Raw genomic sequence first — 18,554 nt, forward strand, 5'->3', positions numbered from 1 at the left:
ATAGGAAGAGGTGGCACATCCGCCGGACTAGGCTCGCAGGCCGATTTATTTTCATCAAATTTTACATCTCTTCTAATGATAACATTTTTGGACTTAAATGGAATAAGTCTATAACCTTTTACATCTTCAGAATATCCAACAAAAGTACATTTCTCACTCTTAGGTTCTAAAGCTTTATGCTTTTCATCTGGAATATGGGCCCATGCTTCACTTCCAAACACACGAAAGTGACTTACATCTGGTTTAATGGAACTCCAAGCTTCTTCTGGAGTGATATTCTCTAGAACCTTAGTAGGAGTGCGATTGATTATATAATTTGCACAATTAATTGCTTCGGCCCAAAAACTAAGACTGAGTCCTTTAGATTGCAGCATACAATTAGCCATTTCCTTTAAGGTGCGATTTTTCCTTTCAGCTACACCATTTTGTTGTGGAGTGTATGGAACAGTATGTTGCATTTGAATTCCATTTTCGGTGCAAAAGTTGATGAATGTGTTTTTAACATATTCTCCACCATTATCAGTTCTTAGCTTAAGAATTTGATGTCCAGATTGTTTTTCAACAAAGGCTTTGAAGGCCAAAAATGTGTTAAATACTTCGCTCTTGAGTTTTAAGAAGTATACCCAAGTGCGTCTGGAGAAATCATCAATGAAAGTTAAGAAGTACTTGCAGCCAGAGAATGAAGCAACAGGAAGAGGACCACATAAATCACTGTGCACAAGCTGTAAAGGGGCTGAGGCGTGCCAAGAGGCACGTTTGTCAAAACTGTCCCGATGATGTTTTCCGAGTACACATCCGGAACAAACACCATCTCTGCAAGATACCATAGGAAGACCTGTCACCATATTTTCTTTACATAGATGCTGAAGGGAGCGATAGTTTAAGTGACCAAATCGCTCATGCCAAAGTTTGCTCACTTCATCATTATGAGCAACAAATACTGAGGGAAGATTTGATGACCCAAAGTTGTGAAACTTATACAACCTTGTGGAATCATCAGCAAGACCAGTAGCTAGAATCTGTTTAGGATCTTTTAGATCCTTGATTACAACATCATGAGGTGAAAATTCAACAATTTTACCTTCACCTGAATGAGTTATCTGATAGACAGATAGAAGGTTGCAGGATAAGGTTGGAACACATAATACATCATTAAACTGACCATTGTCTAGATGAACAGTTCCAGTCCCTACAACATTAAGAGATCTATCATCACCAACATATATATTTTTGGTGTTACAATCATTTAAAGAAGAAAACATGGCTTGGTTTTTGGCCATGTGATAAGAGGCTCCAGAATCAATGAGCCACTCATGAGAATGAGAAGAAGAAGAAGATACATTTAATGCATAACCAGACTGAGATGATTGACAACGACATGCAGAAAGTGCCATTCCGGAAGTTGAAGTTGAAGTAGGCTCCACATGGATGTTATGTTTCTTCATTGCGGCTTCCAAGGCTTCCATCTTCTTAAAGCATTTAGATTCTAAGTGGCCATCTCGATTACAAAAGTTACAATGTCTATCAGTCTTCTTCCATTTGTTTTTATTGGTCTTATCATTTTGCTGAAATGATCTTTCATTTTGAGGCTGAGATGGTTTAGGACCATTCTTTTGAGGATATGACTTCTTAGGATTCTTTGAATTTGGTTGCTGCTGGGCGGCTAACGCTTTCGTGGAAGAGTTTCCAAGATTAAGAAGACCAAGGTGTAAGAGTTTTTCTTGTTCTCTTATTAAGGAATCACAAAAGGAGTCAAAGGAAGGGGCCTTGTAGTCTTGTCCTTGACAAATGAAAGCTTCCCTTGTAGAATGGAAAGTGGAAACAAATACAGAGTAGGCTGGTCCCAACTTAGTAAGGATGGAATAAATAAGGTTACCATCTTCTTTCTTAACTTTAACACCTTCCAAGAGATATCTAAGGGTCTTGAATTTGGACAAGAAATCTTCAATGCAAGAAAAATTATTAGGATCCAAAGTAAGCAGCTCATTTTCAAGTTGATGGGCTCTAATTTCATTTTTAATCCCAAAAACTTTAGCAAGTTTTTCTAATGCTTCATGAGGAGTCTCAAGTCCTGCAATGTGGAATCTAAGATCAGGAGAAATAGACATCCCTATCAAACCACGTGCTTGATCTTGTCTATTTTCCCATTTTGCCGCCTTGTCTTCATCTTTTGGTTTCTTCTCTTGGTTTGTGGCTATTCTGAAGAGACCTTTACTTCTAAGTAAATCTTCCATGTAGGCTACCCATTGGAAGTAGTTAGTGCTGTCAAGAATGACTTGGCATGGACTTTCCATTTTTTTTAAAAACTGAAGCTGAAGATGCTGAAAGTAAGTGTTCCAATGGATAGATCTCGAAAAAATAGGTGGTTTTAAAAAAAACGGCTCTGAAAAAGGCTTCCGGATGAAGAAGTTATGGCTTTTTGAAAAAAAATTGTTGACGTTGCCGGCAAAGTGCGCGAATGTGCGGGAATGAAAAAATCCGCCCCCACAAAATGGAGACTTGAACCCAAGACCTCTACTCTCTTAAAATAGCTTTGAACCAATTGATCTATACAAAAAATTTGAGAGAGAGAGAGAGAGAGAGAGAGAGGGGGGGGGCCTTGGTTTGCGTGCTTGCCTTGAGAAAGCTCTTTTTCCCTACAAAACACAAAACACAAAACCCAACACGAATATGCAAAGAAAAACGAACCTTGCGGCTCGAAGTTAGCTTTAGCCAAAAAACTAGAAATTTTAAAAAAAATCTCAAAGTTAGCTTTAGCCGAAAAACTAAATATTTTTCTCAATGTTTCTGATTTTCCGAGATCACACTAAGGTGCAGGGAAAAGAGCATACGCATGAGAAAAATCCTTCCTTTCTGTTTCTGATTTGCCCAGATCGCACAGAGTCGCAGGGCAAAGAGCATACGCAGAAATGAAAGGTATAGATCCGGTTAAAAAAAAGGCTAAATAAACTGAGACCGAAATAAGCAGAGAGAAAATAACAGTAAACTGCAAAAAAAACACTGTATACCTCCCGATCTGAAAAATGACGCAGCTAGGGCTACCGGAAACCTTTTCGCGTGAAACGAAAGGGGTTCCTCACTGGAACAGATGCTCCGAACGCAACAGAGCAGTCCTCTCGGCCCGAAAGCAGTCAGAAACAGCAGATCTAGGAAACGACAGCCGCATGCAGTTCTACCGGCTTCAGATTTGGATCACCAACGGACGCGGCCCTCAAATAGCTCTGATACCATGTAGGAATTTACAGGGTAAGTTCCACAGAAAGAATACCAAAAGGACACCGCTCACAACCAGATCTCAAATCAATACACCAGTATTTTTGACGTGGTTAAAACCCTAGAGTGCAAGGAGGGAAACAGTCCACGGCCTGTCCCAACGTGGGTACTACAGGCAATTTATTAATCAAAGAATGAAAATTTACATAAGCTTCTCTCATGCACGGATTACCCGAACAATGACCCTCCATGCGCTTTAAATAGAACTCATGGACCAATCGGGTGTCAAGCCATGGATCAAGTGTCGGTAATACCGAGGTGAGAGTGAACCATCGGATCACTACATATCGTGACCGTCGGATTGTAAGTTACAAAATGTACAACGGTAAAGAAACACACTTTACCTAACTCTAACCTAACTCTATACTAGACCAAGTTGAACTTAACTATATCCTATCTGTCAGAATATCCTAACAGTTTTGATCTTTGATCTAAATAACTGGGGCATGTTGTAATCTGTAAATATGATGATCTAGGTATAACTAATGTCTGGAATTGTTGTAAACGTAAATCATCATTTATAGATTTGTACACTGGTTCACTTTAGCAAAGGCGCATATACACGCTGGTTCTGCATATCAAAACAACATATATGAAATTTCTCTTTGAGATAACAGCATATCTATGTAGGTTCGATACATTGAAGTAGACTATAACTAATTAAATATGCTTTAGCTACTTCTGTTTGCTGTTGCAGTGTTCTGGGTTCTGGCTCGGGTTCTGGTTACTGTTACTGTATTCAGGTTATAGCATTCTGAAAAGTGATTGATTTCTTCAATTTTGGTTGGTGCAAAGGAGATTGGTTGATGGAGATATAATTGATGGTTGATTGATGTTATTGATGGATCCAGTTTGAAAATTTGTGAAACGTGGTCCTTGGAAGAAAAGAGAAGGTTGTAGCCTTCTGTAGGCCTGCACCTACGTACTAGTAAGCACAACAACTAGTAAAAGAGCTAGGGGGTTGTAGCTCCCTTCCAAGAGAAGCTAGAGAATGAGAGAAGTTTGTAGCCTTCTGCAGGTAGAAGCTTGCGTACTAGTATAAGTCTGCACCAGTACAAAAATTGTAAAAATGAAGTTTCTTGTTAAAGGAAGATAGAGACGATTGCAGCATGTGGTTTTCGCCCACATTGGATTTCCACCTTATATCTTGTGTTCATGTGTGTGATTTTCTATTATGTTTTTACTGCACCGGGTTACTATTTATATGGTTCTGATGCACAGATTAAAGATCACAATATGATGAATTAACTAAGTTATAAGTTTGAAGAGTATACACTAGTTGCTTTACATACAACTGTGTATACATGAAAGTTTAATTAATAGAAGTAACGTATATAAATCTGATTATGGAAATGAAATATTATTGACTTGCTAATACTGATTCATCCCCCCACCTCTCAGTATTATTTCCAACAATTGGTATTAGAGCAGGTCCTTCACAAGAAGCTTGATCGCTTGAACGAAGATCTATCATCATGAGTAACTACGAAAGAGAGGGATCCACTAGACCACCAATATTTGATGGTAGCAACTTTGTTTATTGGAAGGTAAGAACCATAGCCTATCTTCAATCTCTTGGAACAGATGTCTGGGAAATCGTGGAAGGAGGATATACATTTCCATCAGCAATTCCTACAGATACGATAGGTAAAAAGCAATATGAAACCAATGCCAAGGCTGTCAATACATTATTAGGGAGTCTGTCACAATCAGAATTTGTCAAAGTTATGTAGCTCAAAGCTGCCAAAGAAATATGGGACAAGATCGTTCTAAGCTATGAAGGAGACAATCAGGTAAAATGTGAAAAACTACAATCTATCAGAATTCAATATGAAACCCATAAAATGCACAATGATGAAAGTATAGCTAATTACTTCTTACATATATATGAGATTGTTAATTGCTTGAAGAACTTGGGTGAAGAGATAAAAGAAGTTACTTTAGTTGAAAAGGTTTTAAGATCCTTGTCTACTAAGTTTGAATCAAAATTTTCTGCCATAGAAGCAAAGCAGGATCTTCAAAGTATCACTATGACGCAGCTGCATGGAATCTTAACTGCTTTCGAAATGAGAAAAGGAGGTCCATCAGACATGAGAGAAGACACATTCAAAGCTTCATGAAGAGAAGAAATCAATGAATCGGGACATATTTCAGAAGAAGAGGAAGAAGCAAACTTTGTCAAGAACCCTCAATGGGGTTTTAGAATATTCAAAGGTAAACTACCTTTCAAATCTTTTGCTTGTGGAAGAGTCAGTCACTATGCTTCCAAATGTCCTCATAAAGATAAGCTTGATAAAGGTAAGGAATCAGCAAAGTGGAATAGAAAACAAAGTGTAAGTAAGAAGAGCTACTTTACACATGAAGATAGCGATGGTTTATCAAATAGTGATGAAGATAATAATGACTATAGACTTCTGATGGCTTTTGAAGATGATGATTTCTTGGATGCTTTAGATGAAGATAATCTTTATGAAGAAATATCTAAACTCAAAATCTGTTTAGAAGAAAAGAATATGATTATAGATACTCTGACATTCCAACTTCCTAAAAGAGAAAAACAAAATGAAAAACTAGAATGTGAAATTGTGGGTCTAAGGAAAGATATTGAGAAAATAAAAGATCTCAATCTCAAATTTGCTAAAGGATCAAAAACTTTAGATGAAATTATCAAAGTGCAGCATTCTCCTCTGATAAAAGACAGGTCTTGGATATACTGAAGAATCATCTCAAGCACAGAAGTCGTCAACCTCCACTAAAAGCTATCTTGATGCAGTAAAGAGTAGTGAATAGTTTGACAATCATCAGCAAAGGCATAAAGCCGTTCACCAAGTAAATCGGGTTCAATCTACTTCAAGGATGAGCAGAAGTTACAACCAACCTCAGGTACATCATACTCAATTTCCTTCAAGAATGAATGTCAATGGAAACTACAATCACCAGGTTAGTAGATTCGATAATTGGAGGAGCTTCTTTAATGGCCAATGTTTTTCATGTCATAACTTTGGACACAAAGCTGCTAAATGTGTTTCCTACAAGACCATCATGACTAGAGAAGCATGAAATCAAAGGAATGTGACAGGGATCAAGAGAAGGAACCACAATAACTTTTCTCTTCTTGAAAATGAAATAGAATGCTCTCTCTGTAATAACTTCGGTCATGAAGATTTTGAATGCAGGAGTAAATTTCAGCAAACATCTCAGAAGGAGAAAACTTCATTAAGTCCCAAAATATGTTAAAAGAAAGAACCGCAAATAGAAAGATGTGGTATATCCTTGTATGCAGAAGGACAAGAAAATCATTGGTACATTGACAGTGGATGCTCGAAACACATGACAGGTGATAAAGAAAAACTTAAGTCATACAATTCCTTAGAAAAGAAAAAGAAGGTCTCATTTGGAAATGACACTCCTGCTGTCATAAAAGGTAAAGGCTTTGTTCTCTTAAAATAAAAGGTTAAAGCTAGGAATGTTATGTATGTTGATGGTCTAAAGCATAACCTATTAAGTGTCAGCCAAATGTGTGATCAAGGAAATGAGGTAGTAATTTGATCAAATTGATGTGTTGTTCGTGAGCTTGATACAGGAGAAACAATGATCAAAGGCATAAGAACTCCAAATAATTTATACATACTCAAGGGAGGACAACAACAGTGCTATCTAAGAAAAAATGATGAACACTGGCTATGGCATAGAATATTGGGGCATCTAAGCATCCCTCAAATAAGGAAAGCATGCAAATTCTAGGCTGTTCGTGATCTTCCCAATATCACCATTCCAGAAAATACAATATGAAAATCATGTCAATTTGGTAAGAAAACTAGAGCACATTTCCCTGAGAACGAAGGATCAGCTAGTAAGCCTCTTGAACTTGTTCATATTAATTTATGTGGTCCATCAAGGAAAAGGTCACCTCGCTGAGAAGAATACTTTATATTGTTCATTGATGATTTTTCCAGAATGTGTTGGATACGACTACTAAAGCATAAAGATGAAGCATTTGAAAAGTTCAAAGCCTTCAAAGCTTTGATTGAAAATGAATCAGATCGCAAAACCAAATGCCTCAAATCTGATCGAGGAGGGGAATTTACCTCGGATGAATTCTTCAACTTTTGTGAAGAACATGGAATAAAAAGTTAATTCTCCACTGCAAGGACTCCTTAGCAAAATGGAGTGGTAGAAAGGATGAACAGAACTGTACAACAAATGGCTCGTGCCATGCGAGATGTGTTTGGAACTCCTGCAACCTTCTGGGGTGAAGCTGTCTTTGTTGTCATCACTATCCTCAACAAAGCAAATGTTCGGGTAAACAGCACTCAAACTCCACATGAACTTTGGTATGGTAAGACTCCTACTTTAAAATACTTCAAAGTTTTTGGAAGCAAATTTTATATCAAAAGGACTAATGAAAAACTTGGCAAGTTTGAACCTAGAGCAGATGAAGGCATTCTCCTTGGTTACTCTTCCCAAAGTAAAGGATATAAGTGTTATAATAAAAGACTTGGGAAAATTGCAGAAAGTATTGATGTGTAGTTGATGAAGCAGGAAAAAATCCAAAGTAGGTAAAAACTAAAGAGTGTGAAGAAGATGAGGATTATCCTTCCACATCAAATCAGACTAATTCTGAAAAAAGGAAACCAATGAAGCACCAGAGGAACAGATAATAGCAGAAGAGAAAACTCCATCCAGGTATGTTTAGAAAAATCATCCACAGACTCAAATTTTGGGACAGAAAGAGGCAGGTGTGCAGACAAGAAGAACTATTACAGAAGCTTCAATCTATCTAGCATTGCTTTCCTCCATCAAACCTCAAAATGTAAATGAAGCATGCAATGATGAATGTTGGGTCAAGGCCATGAATGAAGTGTTATCACTCAGGTTGTTCCCTTTGACTCCCAAGGGAATACGGCCGAGGTAACCACTAACCAATCTTTGGGTCACAGGTTCTAGCCTACCTATGACCAGAGAGGGCTCTCTCTTTATGATTTAACTTTGTTTGTATAATATTTTAGGCTAGTTATGATGCTCAAGGTTTTGTTTTGAATTTTGCTAGATGATGACTTCAGTCAAGATAGATATATGTTTATCAGGGTGCTCTAGGCCATTGGGCATGGAGTCAGTGATGCTTAATTTGCTTGATATGTCTGTGTTGATACAACAGTGATGTTGCAGAGCCAGATAAGTGTCTAAGAAACAATTCTGTAAATCTTTGATTGGGTGTGATGTAATTAGGGCATGAAAGGAAATTAAGGATCTTTCAACAATCTGATATGGAGAACAATGGGAATATTATTTAGAAGCACTGAAGAATTCCTATATAACATTCATATTTATAGAATTAATGTAAACCTGAGCAATTAAGAATTCATGTTCATGATCAATTCTGAAGAAAACATTTTCAGCAACACAGATTGAGCACAAGGTGTAATCAAACATTTCCTGTACTATTCCTTTTCTCTATTGTTAGATTGGTAAAGCATGTGTATGATTTAAACAAACATAAGAAGACAAAACATAGATTGAGAAAACCTATTGTTCCATTAGACAGCACAGGAATTCTGCAACAGCACGCAGAGCATCACCAAGACATCAAACATCCAAGAAATCACTGAGCTTTTCCATCCTCTTGCATTATATTATCTAAAAGTATACAATACATTTGCCTTAGAGTGAAAATCACCAACCCCTAATACGTTGCCAGGGGAGGTATATATACAAAATTTACATCAGAAAATATCTAGCTAATGAGTTAATGGCTCATTAATATCGTGCCAACTCCTGGAGCATTGTAGCTGAGAAAATAAATGCTGTATTAACTTCTGAGTGCATTAGTTGTCCAAAATGGTCAGAGAATGTTGACTTTGTGACCGTTGGAGTCGGCTGAAGATGTGCTGCCCAAAATTTGTGCATTTCCTATCTTTTGGCTTGCTGTCGCTGCCTTTTGCTGAGTCACCCTTTTCGGCTGCCTTGTATGCTGTTCATATTCTGCTTTTTGCTTTTGGCCGAGTTGAAGCTGACTGGGATTGATCAACTGAGATCACTGAGGCAAAATTTGCAGCATTGCCTGCCACCAATCCTCTTTGGGCAGCTGGTGCCTTCGAATTTTCACCAAGGTTTCATCTGCCTCTGTATATCTATAAAAATTCGGAGGAACCTCAAAAAGGTGATTGATTTCATGTTCAATGAAAAATAGATTTTCAAGTTTATCATATAGGCTCTGCCCTGTTGGTGGCCCCATTTCCTCAGAAGTGCTGGCAGATGCAGTGATTTGATTTTCAATAAAAGTTGACACCTTGGTGGTATATTGCTCACGAGGGAGTAGTCTTCCTATGCCAGTTAATAGGCTGGGCAATCCCTTTGCTTGCAGTGCTCCCATTTTGAGCTTGTATTCATCTACCTCAGCCTGTATTTCATGGCATTTTCTCTCCACAGTCTGCACAAAATTCCTGAGAGTCAGCACCTTTTTAGCTGTAAGGACAGCATCTGTTCTATTAACAATGTTGAGGGCTGCTAGCTCCTCCTTAGTCTGATTGTTCAGAAAATTTATCATTCTATGGGCCTGCTCAGGCCTGTTCCCCAGTACTGTCCTGGCCTTCTGAATCTCAATTTGTGCTTGGCCAATCAAATCCATTTGTTCATGCACAGTTTTGATTGACTTCCATTGTCTAGTAATGGATTGGTCAATCCGGGCCCACAAAATTCTCTTTATTTCTGCCAGAGCATTTTCTAGTTTGAGCTCCTTTTCTAAGGCCTTTATTTTGTCTTTGAGGGCCTTAATTTCTCTAGACTGCTCTGCTACAGTCATCTTTGACTTATCATATTTGGCCTCTAGTTCTGCCAATTTTTCCTTGGCCTGCTTGATCTCAGTAGCTTGGAGCTCCATCTCTTTGATAGCCTTTGTCAAATCTTCTATGTTTAAGCTGGACTCTGGAGCTGTTTTTGTTGCTGCTGCTTTTGTTGTTGTTGTAGTTGTTACAGGGGCTACTACTGCCTCTGTAGTTGTGGCAGTGGTTGAGGTAGTTGGAGGAGCTTGGGATGTGGATTCTCCCTGCTTGTCTTGTAGTGCCCCTTCTAGTTCCTCTTCCAAATCAAGGACCTTTTGATTGAGCTGCATTATTAGATCAAGTTGCTCATCAGCCTCCTTCTCCTTCTGCAATTCTACTGTTTGGGGGTGCAAGGTGGGAAGCAGTTTCAGCCTTTTCTTCAATGCATTAAGATCATCTTCCTTCTTCTTCATGAGGGCCCTCACGCCCTTTGGGTCCTTAGGATCATGTCCTAGGTCTATGATGATTTCCTCTAGTGATTTAATCCTGTTGTCCTTGGCCATGGAGGACATTCTCTCAAAATCCAACTGAATGTTGGTATTCTTCAATGATTCTTTCAATTCATGGGCCATTGTGGCCCTGTCTACCAAGGTGGCATAGACCATTTCCCCCGTTTGTTTGTGTAGTTCAATCTGGTCCATGGGGTGAATGTCCTTTGCCATGACTTCCACCCTTGTTCTTACAAAATCTGCAGCTGATTGAGGCTGCGGCACCTTGGGTTTGAAGTGGCTGAGGATCATTTTCTCCTCTTGAATGTCATACACTGACATCAATCTCTCTTGCTTGGCTGGTGTTGCTTTGAGGAATTGTTTATATACTTCTATTCTCAGCAAATCATTCTGTGCTTTTATCTGTTTGAAGGAAGCCTTGGTGCTTGAAGGCTTCTTGCTCTGCTGGGTGGAGGAGGACACCTCCAAGCCAAGCTGCAATCCTTGCTCTTGTTGGAAAGAGCTTGTGCCCATTTGCTGACTGTCTCCCCCTTCTTTCCTTGGACTGTCAAGGACTTCTTCACTTATTTCTTCTATGACTGGGGAGTCAACCTTTTGCCTCTTGGCCTCAGGCTGCTGGGAGGATCCACTAGCAGGAGTGGACTCTTCTCTGTCTCTCTTCTTGCCCCTTTCCTCATGTGCAGGAGTCTGCAATATAGGTGTTGTTGGTGGCTCTGTTTGCGGTGGAGGGGTCTGCTCTTGTTGCTGCCCAATTGAGGAGGCAGGCTGTTCTTTTACTGTTTCTTCTTCAACACCCATTATTCCTTTACCCTTATCTGTGCCTGATGCTGCTGTAGATGGTGCCTGGGTGGCTGGTGCAGTTGTTGTAGCTGAAGTCCCTTCTCCGACTGGATGTGGTTGCTTGAAGATTACCTGCTGCACAGAATCTAAGTCAAGATTTTTTTCCAAATCCTTGACATTCTTTTGCATTATTTCTTCTTCAGTTAGTTTCTCAATTAATGTATCTTGCAGCCATTCTTGCTGATTGGCATACTGCTCAATATGTGGATATTTACAATGCTCATAGCCTAGCAGCCTGTACTTGACCATCCTAGCACAGATGAAGCCTTCAGGGTCATAAGGGACCCACCGGAAGCTTTTTGATAGCTTGTACTTGTCTTTGAGGATTTTCTCAGCATCTTGCCATCCCTCCTTTTTGTTCATGATGAAGGGGCCCAGGTGGTGCTTAAACTTGAGATGGGCTTTCTTTTTAGCACTATGAAAGTGGGTGAGGTCAGAGTGAATGAGCTGCCTATAATACTCCAAGGCAAATAGTCTCATTGGTACATATTTTGGGAGCCTGTATGGACAGAGCTCACAGCCATAAATTCTGATGACTGTGTGATCTTGGTATAGGTACCAATCACCTATTTTGTAATTTTTGGACAGTTGCAGAGTTCTCTGGATTTCAAATGAGACTCTGGGAGGAGGGGACCTCATCAATAAGCAAGAGACTGGGTATACAAATTGATCAATAAATTCACCGTATGAGTATGGTGAATCTTGGACTTGGTGAAAAACAGATGTCCAAAAGATAACAGATCTTCTTTCTCCTCTAGAATCCAGCTTCTTAATATGGCATTGAAAAGCCTCGGACTGGTAATACATGAACAAGTGGTAGATGTAAGATGAATATTTGAATATGCCCTCCCTGTCCACTTTGAAAAGCTGGTCATGTATCTTGTTGGCTATGAATTTAGCAAAGTTATACTTGTAGGCAGGAGGTTGGCCTGGGCTATAAGGAGCTAATAATACCAGCACTGTCTCATCAACATACTCACTAGTTTTAGAGCCCAACACATCAGCAATCATGTCCAGCAGAAGTTTGCCTACATCAGTAAAGTGGACATACAAGAAAGGAGGTGGCCCTGTGGGCTGGCGGTCAGTTCTCATAAATGTCTAGGTGATCTTCTGAATGTCAGCAGTGGAAAGCTTGGCACCTGTATCCAGCAGATAGTTCATGGAGAAGGGAAATAGCAGCTGAGTTTGTTTGAAGTTGAGCATCTGGTTGATGGACTCAGCATTAATGTGGAAGAGGATGCTCCGAGATGGAGACTTGACAGCTTTGTGATTTGGATCATAATTCTCGGCACATAGGCGGATAATCTCTGGAAAAATGTTGACAGATGGGAGGAAGTAATAAGGCAGATTAGATTCCCATATCCCATATGTATCATTGTTGTTCAAATAGTTATCCCTCAATTCCGTGAAGGTCTGCAAATGGTTCCTATCACCCACAAAGTCCTGGATGAGGAAATCTCTGTCAGCAAGAGGTAGGGACTCAAGCTCTTTATTTGGTGGATTCATGGGGGCAACAATGAGAGCTGTGGGTGCAGGAGCAGCCATTGTGTAGCTTTTGGGTGCTGTTTGTAAAATGCAGTTTCTGAATGCAACAAGGTAAGTGCAATAGCTTGCAAACTTTTCTAGAAGTCAAGTGGCAGATTGAATGCAGGTGCTAGATATGTTCTTCAAAGAGGAGTAGGTGGATTGAGCAGGCTTGCCTCTGTTCTGCTCTAGTGAATTCACAGGGATTGTGAACAATGAGGATGAATTGCAGAGGGCGGGCATGACTAAAAATTGGTGAAATGTAGCTTTTCAAGCCTGTACTCGGCAAAAGGGAACAATGCCGGGCAGTTTGAGGACCAATTGCAAATTAAGACCGCGAATTATTGTTTTAACATCGAAATTTGGAGCAGGGGGCAATGTAGGTTGTTTTGGTCCAGAAGTGGCTGAGAGACAACCTTTAATTTGGGAATTACCAGGTGTTTAATGGACAATATTGTAGAGAAATGGCACAAACATGGGTAAAACAGCTGAATTTTGGCAAATACCTAGATAAACGATGTTGAGAGCCTCCGCGTTGAACAGTGGGTGCAGAACACAGTTGAATTGGTGAATGATGGCATCCGGAGCTTTGAATTTGCAGCGTAGAGGCAATTTTTGGAGCGAACGAAAAACAACGACTCTGTATTTTTCGAATGAAAATGACATAAAATGGCTCTTTTGCGCATTTTTAACGACAATTTTGGAAAATGTGGGTTATTGGCGCTTTTCCACCGATGATGTCAGCATGACGTCATGGCGGGCCCGGGTACGGATGGTGACGTGGGTGTTGAGCTGGAGGCCAGCATGGCAGGACACGGTGGCGGGATGTGGGGGTGGAAAAATGGTGTGGAGGGTGACGAGGCGCTGTAGCGGGGGCCCGGGGTGTGACGTCATAGCGACATGGGACTGACGTGATAGGGGAGGCGGGTTGAGGGAAAGCGGTAAGCGGTCTCCCCGCACCGCTTTTGGGAGAAGGCGGTATAGGGGAGGGGGGCTCCGAACACCTCCACCGGCTGCCATGCGTCCAGCGTACGGGAGCAAAACCACCCGCTCCCCGGATGCTAAACCACGACAGGTTTAAATCTGAAATCGCCTGCCCACCGTTGGACTGAGGGCGGTGGGAGATCAAGGGCTCGCGGGTGCCCTGACCCATCGTGCAAGTTTGGGTGGGGACCCGCCAGCGAATAAAATATTCGTTAAAATATTTCAGGTTTAGAACTTTAGGTTAGGGGTTTTTTAAATGGGTTTTAACATATGGGTTAATGTGTCGGGGTTAATCAAATATTTAACCTTAGGTTTGAGCGGGGGGGGTTTTCATGGGTTTTTTCAGAAAAAAGGGGTAGATGAGGGTTTAGTGTAGGTTATTAATCTAACCAGAGGTTAGAGTAATCCCAAAGCAAGGGTTGACTATAGTCCCTGGTGGACTAATGTCTCCCTTAGAAGTGTTATTTAGCTATAATGCTAAAGGGGGGATATTTATACATTGTTTGGGGTTTTATACACCATGGTGTTATAGTAATAGGGAAAGGGGAACATAGGGGATTTAGTGTAGATAGTGTTAGTAGTTAGTATTGGAGGGGAATGTGAATGGGAAGTGATAGATACTAAGTTTTTAGGAAACAAACTTAGTTAGGGAGTAGATCAAAATGAAAAGAATTTTTACACAGGAAATGTGGCTGCTTTTCAAAGAGAGAAGTCACTTCTGACATGAAATTTTTACAAATGAGGAGTGTAAGGAGGATTGATCAGGCAGATCCTGCAGTGTTCATGGGGAGGTAAGTAAGAAACTTTTGAAGGGGATGAGGGAAATTAGTGATGGTTTAGTAGTTTGCCAAATAGGCCATTGCTCTTGCCTTTCTCCTGCTGGTGACATCATTGTGATTTTTCCCATGTCATATGCTTAGATCTTGCTTTCTACAACCTTCAACTACCTACCCTGCCTAATATGCCTAACATTTTTTCTTCCTTTGGATGGGTGCACATAGCCTTGCAAACCCTGATAATTCTCTTTTCTTTTTGCTACCCTCCTATCTAAGTCTACCCTTATGACTTCCAAGGGCCCAGATTAAGCAGTTGGGCTCCTTTCTTTCTCTATCCACCTAGTCATCTGTCAAGCTTGAACTGTTTGAGCAGGTACTTCCTCTCTAGTCTACAACATGCAATTTAAAACATGTTGAGGCCCAGCTTGAGCTATTGGATCACCCATCAAAGTAGTAGTGGCAATTTGGATTAGCCACTTTCATGGTCTTTATTTGGGGTTCATTTATTTTATTTTTTCTTTGACCAATTCATTTTCTTGCCCTTTGATTTTTCTTTTAAGGCATACCCTCTTTACATTTTTTAACTATCTGCTTCTTTCACAAAAATGGAACCTTAGTAGCATGGAAGGTGAACATTTTTGGCACTTCCACTGTTAATCATGAGAAATGAAAAATTATTGGTATAGGAGGCTAACATGAAGAAGTTGAGAAAATTGAAAATAATAATACTTGGGAATTAGCTCCTAGACCTCATGATAAGAATATCATAGGAACCAAATGGATATTTAAAAACAAGCTGAATGAAAATGGTGAAGTTATCAGAAACAACGCCATACTTGTTTGTAAAGGATATGCTCAACAAGAAGGTATAGATTTTGAAGAAACTTTTGCACCTATTGCTAGACTTGAAGCCATAAGAATGTTCCTTTCTCTTTCTAGCTTTCAGAAATTCAAAGTATACCAAATGGATGTAAAATCTGCCTTTCTTAATGGAGACTTAGAAGAAGAAGTATATATTGAGCAACTAGAGAGACTCATCCTTCGAAATCATCCAAAACTTGTATTCCGACTAAGAAAGGGTCTCTATGGTCTAAAACAAGCTCCAAGGGCCTGGTATTACCGTCTTGACAAATACCTCCATCAACAAGGTTTTTCAAAAGGATCAGCTGATAGCAATCTATATACAAAGATTGATAATGATAAGTTGCTAATACTTGTAGTGTCTTTTGGTGATATCATTTTTGGTAGCAATGAAGACCCCATGAGTCAAAACTTTGCGTTGGTAATGCAACAAGAATTTGAAATGTCCCTGCTTGGTGAGCTCACATATTTTCTCAGCCTACAAGTTCAACAAAATAAAGATGGTATTTTTCTATCACAAACCAAGTATCTCTAGAAGATCTTGAAAAAATATGGCATGGAAGATTTTAAACCAGTATGTACCCCCATGGTAATAGGATGTAGTCTCAACTCAAATGATGAATTAGTAGCAGTACATCAACCAACCTACATATCCACGATTGGTAGTTTGCTTTATCTAACAGGTACCCGACCAGACATCATGCATGCAGTGGGAATAGTTGGAAGATTCCAAGCAAATACAAAGGAATCACACCTTCAGGCAGTAAAAAGGATTTTCAAATATCTTCAAGGAACTCAGAATTTTGGTTTATGGTATCCTAGGGATACAGATCTTACACTTCATGCATATACAGAAGAAGAATATGTGGCTACTGCATCTTGTTGCACACAACTCCTTTGGATGATGTAAACATTGCAAGATGTTCAGATCACATGTACTCCACCCATCCCCATTCTATGTGATAATACAAGTGCAATCAGTATTTCAAAGAATCCATTCATGCATTCAAAGACCAAGCACATACCCATCAAATATCATTTTCTATGTGAACAAGTGCTTTCACAAAAGGTCAAATTGGAGTATGTTCCCTCCAAAGAACAGATTACTGATATATTCACCAAACCACTGCCCAGAGATTCATTTGAATAACTCAGACAGAAGCTGGGAGTAGTTGATGCATCATCTTGCTGTTGAAACTTATCTGTTTCAGAGAAAATTAGTTATATGCGAGTTTCATGAAGCGTATCCACGTACATACACAGGTTGCTGTGGATACAGTCGCGTATATGTTGGTTTGAAGAAAAATAGTGGGCCAAACTCAAGATGAAAGGAGCCTGATATGGGTCTAACAATGATCATCTGGCACAGGTTCAGGGGGAGCATATACTTCTAACAATGTATTGTTGACATTATCTTAGAATATCTTGGTACAAATTCACAGTTGTTTTTAATTCAAGTGAAACAAGTTCAGGGTGAGATCATGGTTGCTGGTCTGGATGGTTATTGACAGATGCTATTGATAACTATCATAGTCTTGTTTCAGATATTTGGTCTCTATGTCATGTATATCTTTTAATGTCAAGGTCATGAAACAACCTATTTTGTTTCCCCGCTATGCATGGGATGGATGATGTAATCCTCTTGTTTTGACATGTATAATCATTTGGTATATACCCAATTGGTTGGGTGGATGAGTCAAACTTGGTATATCCCCACTTGGTTGGGAGATGGATGTATGTATAAGTCATTGGTGATAGGAAGGTCATTTATGATGTATGTATAGAGTCATCTTTTTGCAGACCTTGCTTATATTCAGGGGGAGCATGGACTGAAGCATGGACCTCAATCAGCACACTTCAGCATATCAGAGAATTCAGCATGTACTCAAGGGGAGCATAACCTTTTCCCTTGATGACAAAGGGGGAGAGTGACTTGGGGTTGCCATCAAGTCCAAAGGGGGAGATTGTTGGCATTATGACACAGATTTGGCACTATGACATAGGTCTTCTCCTTGATGGCAACTCACAAAGATGATAGATCACAGTTCAAGCTCACAGAATGAAGAAAGAGAGGTATACGCAGGTTCCCCATACACCATGCTGTGTGTACACGTGAGTTCACAGACCAAAAGGCGTGTATAGTGTACACACACACTTTCATGAAAATAAAGGCGCGTACATGTTGGAAAACTTAGTTTTGGTCCATTGTATTTGGTCCATGGTATTTTGATCCATGGTATGGGTCCAAGGTATCTTGTCCGAAGTGTTGACCCCAGGTATTTGGTCCAAGGTATTGATTCTAAGTGGTTTTGGACTAGGGTATTGAGTAAGGCCTAAGACTATAAAAGGAGGAGAAGATCATTAAGCAAAGGCACTTATGAATTGAATATCTAATGAAGAGCAAGATCTAGAATACAAGTGATTGGGTTATGGTGCACAGCTAGATCTAAATCAAGGATGAACTTGAGCAATTGATGAAGGATACGCTCTATTGATGGGTCAAGATCTTAAGGCTTGAAGAGAAGTATCATTGTGTGGTTTTTATCTTTTATTTGAATAACTGGCACATGTTGTAATCTGTAAATGTGATGTTCTCGGTATAACTGATGTCTGGAATTGTTGTAAAATTGAAATCATCATTTACAGATCTGTACGCAGGTTCACTTTAGCAAAGACGCATATACACGTTGGTTATGCATATCAAAACAACGTATATGCAGGTTCGACACATCGAAGTAGCGTATAGCTAATTAAATATGCTTTAGCTACTTCTGTTTGTTGTTGCAGTGTTTTGGGTTCTGGCTCGGGTTCTGGTTACTGTTACTGTATTCTGGTTACAACATTCTAAGAAGTGATTGATTGATTCAGTTTTGGTTGGTGCAAAGGAGATTGGTTGATGTAGATATAATTGATGGTTGATTGATTTTATTGATGGATCTAGTTTGAAAATTTATGAAACGTGGTCCCTAGAAGAAAAGAGAAGGTTGTAGCCTTCTATAGGCCTTCACATACGTACTAGTAAACAC

This window comes from Pinus tabuliformis, chromosome 6, assembly GCF_031772625.1.
Source record: "Pinus tabuliformis cultivar Carrire ecotype Pingquan chromosome 6, CPIR1, whole genome shotgun sequence".
In the NCBI taxonomy this organism is placed as follows: domain Eukaryota; kingdom Viridiplantae; phylum Streptophyta; class Pinopsida; order Pinales; family Pinaceae; genus Pinus; species Pinus tabuliformis.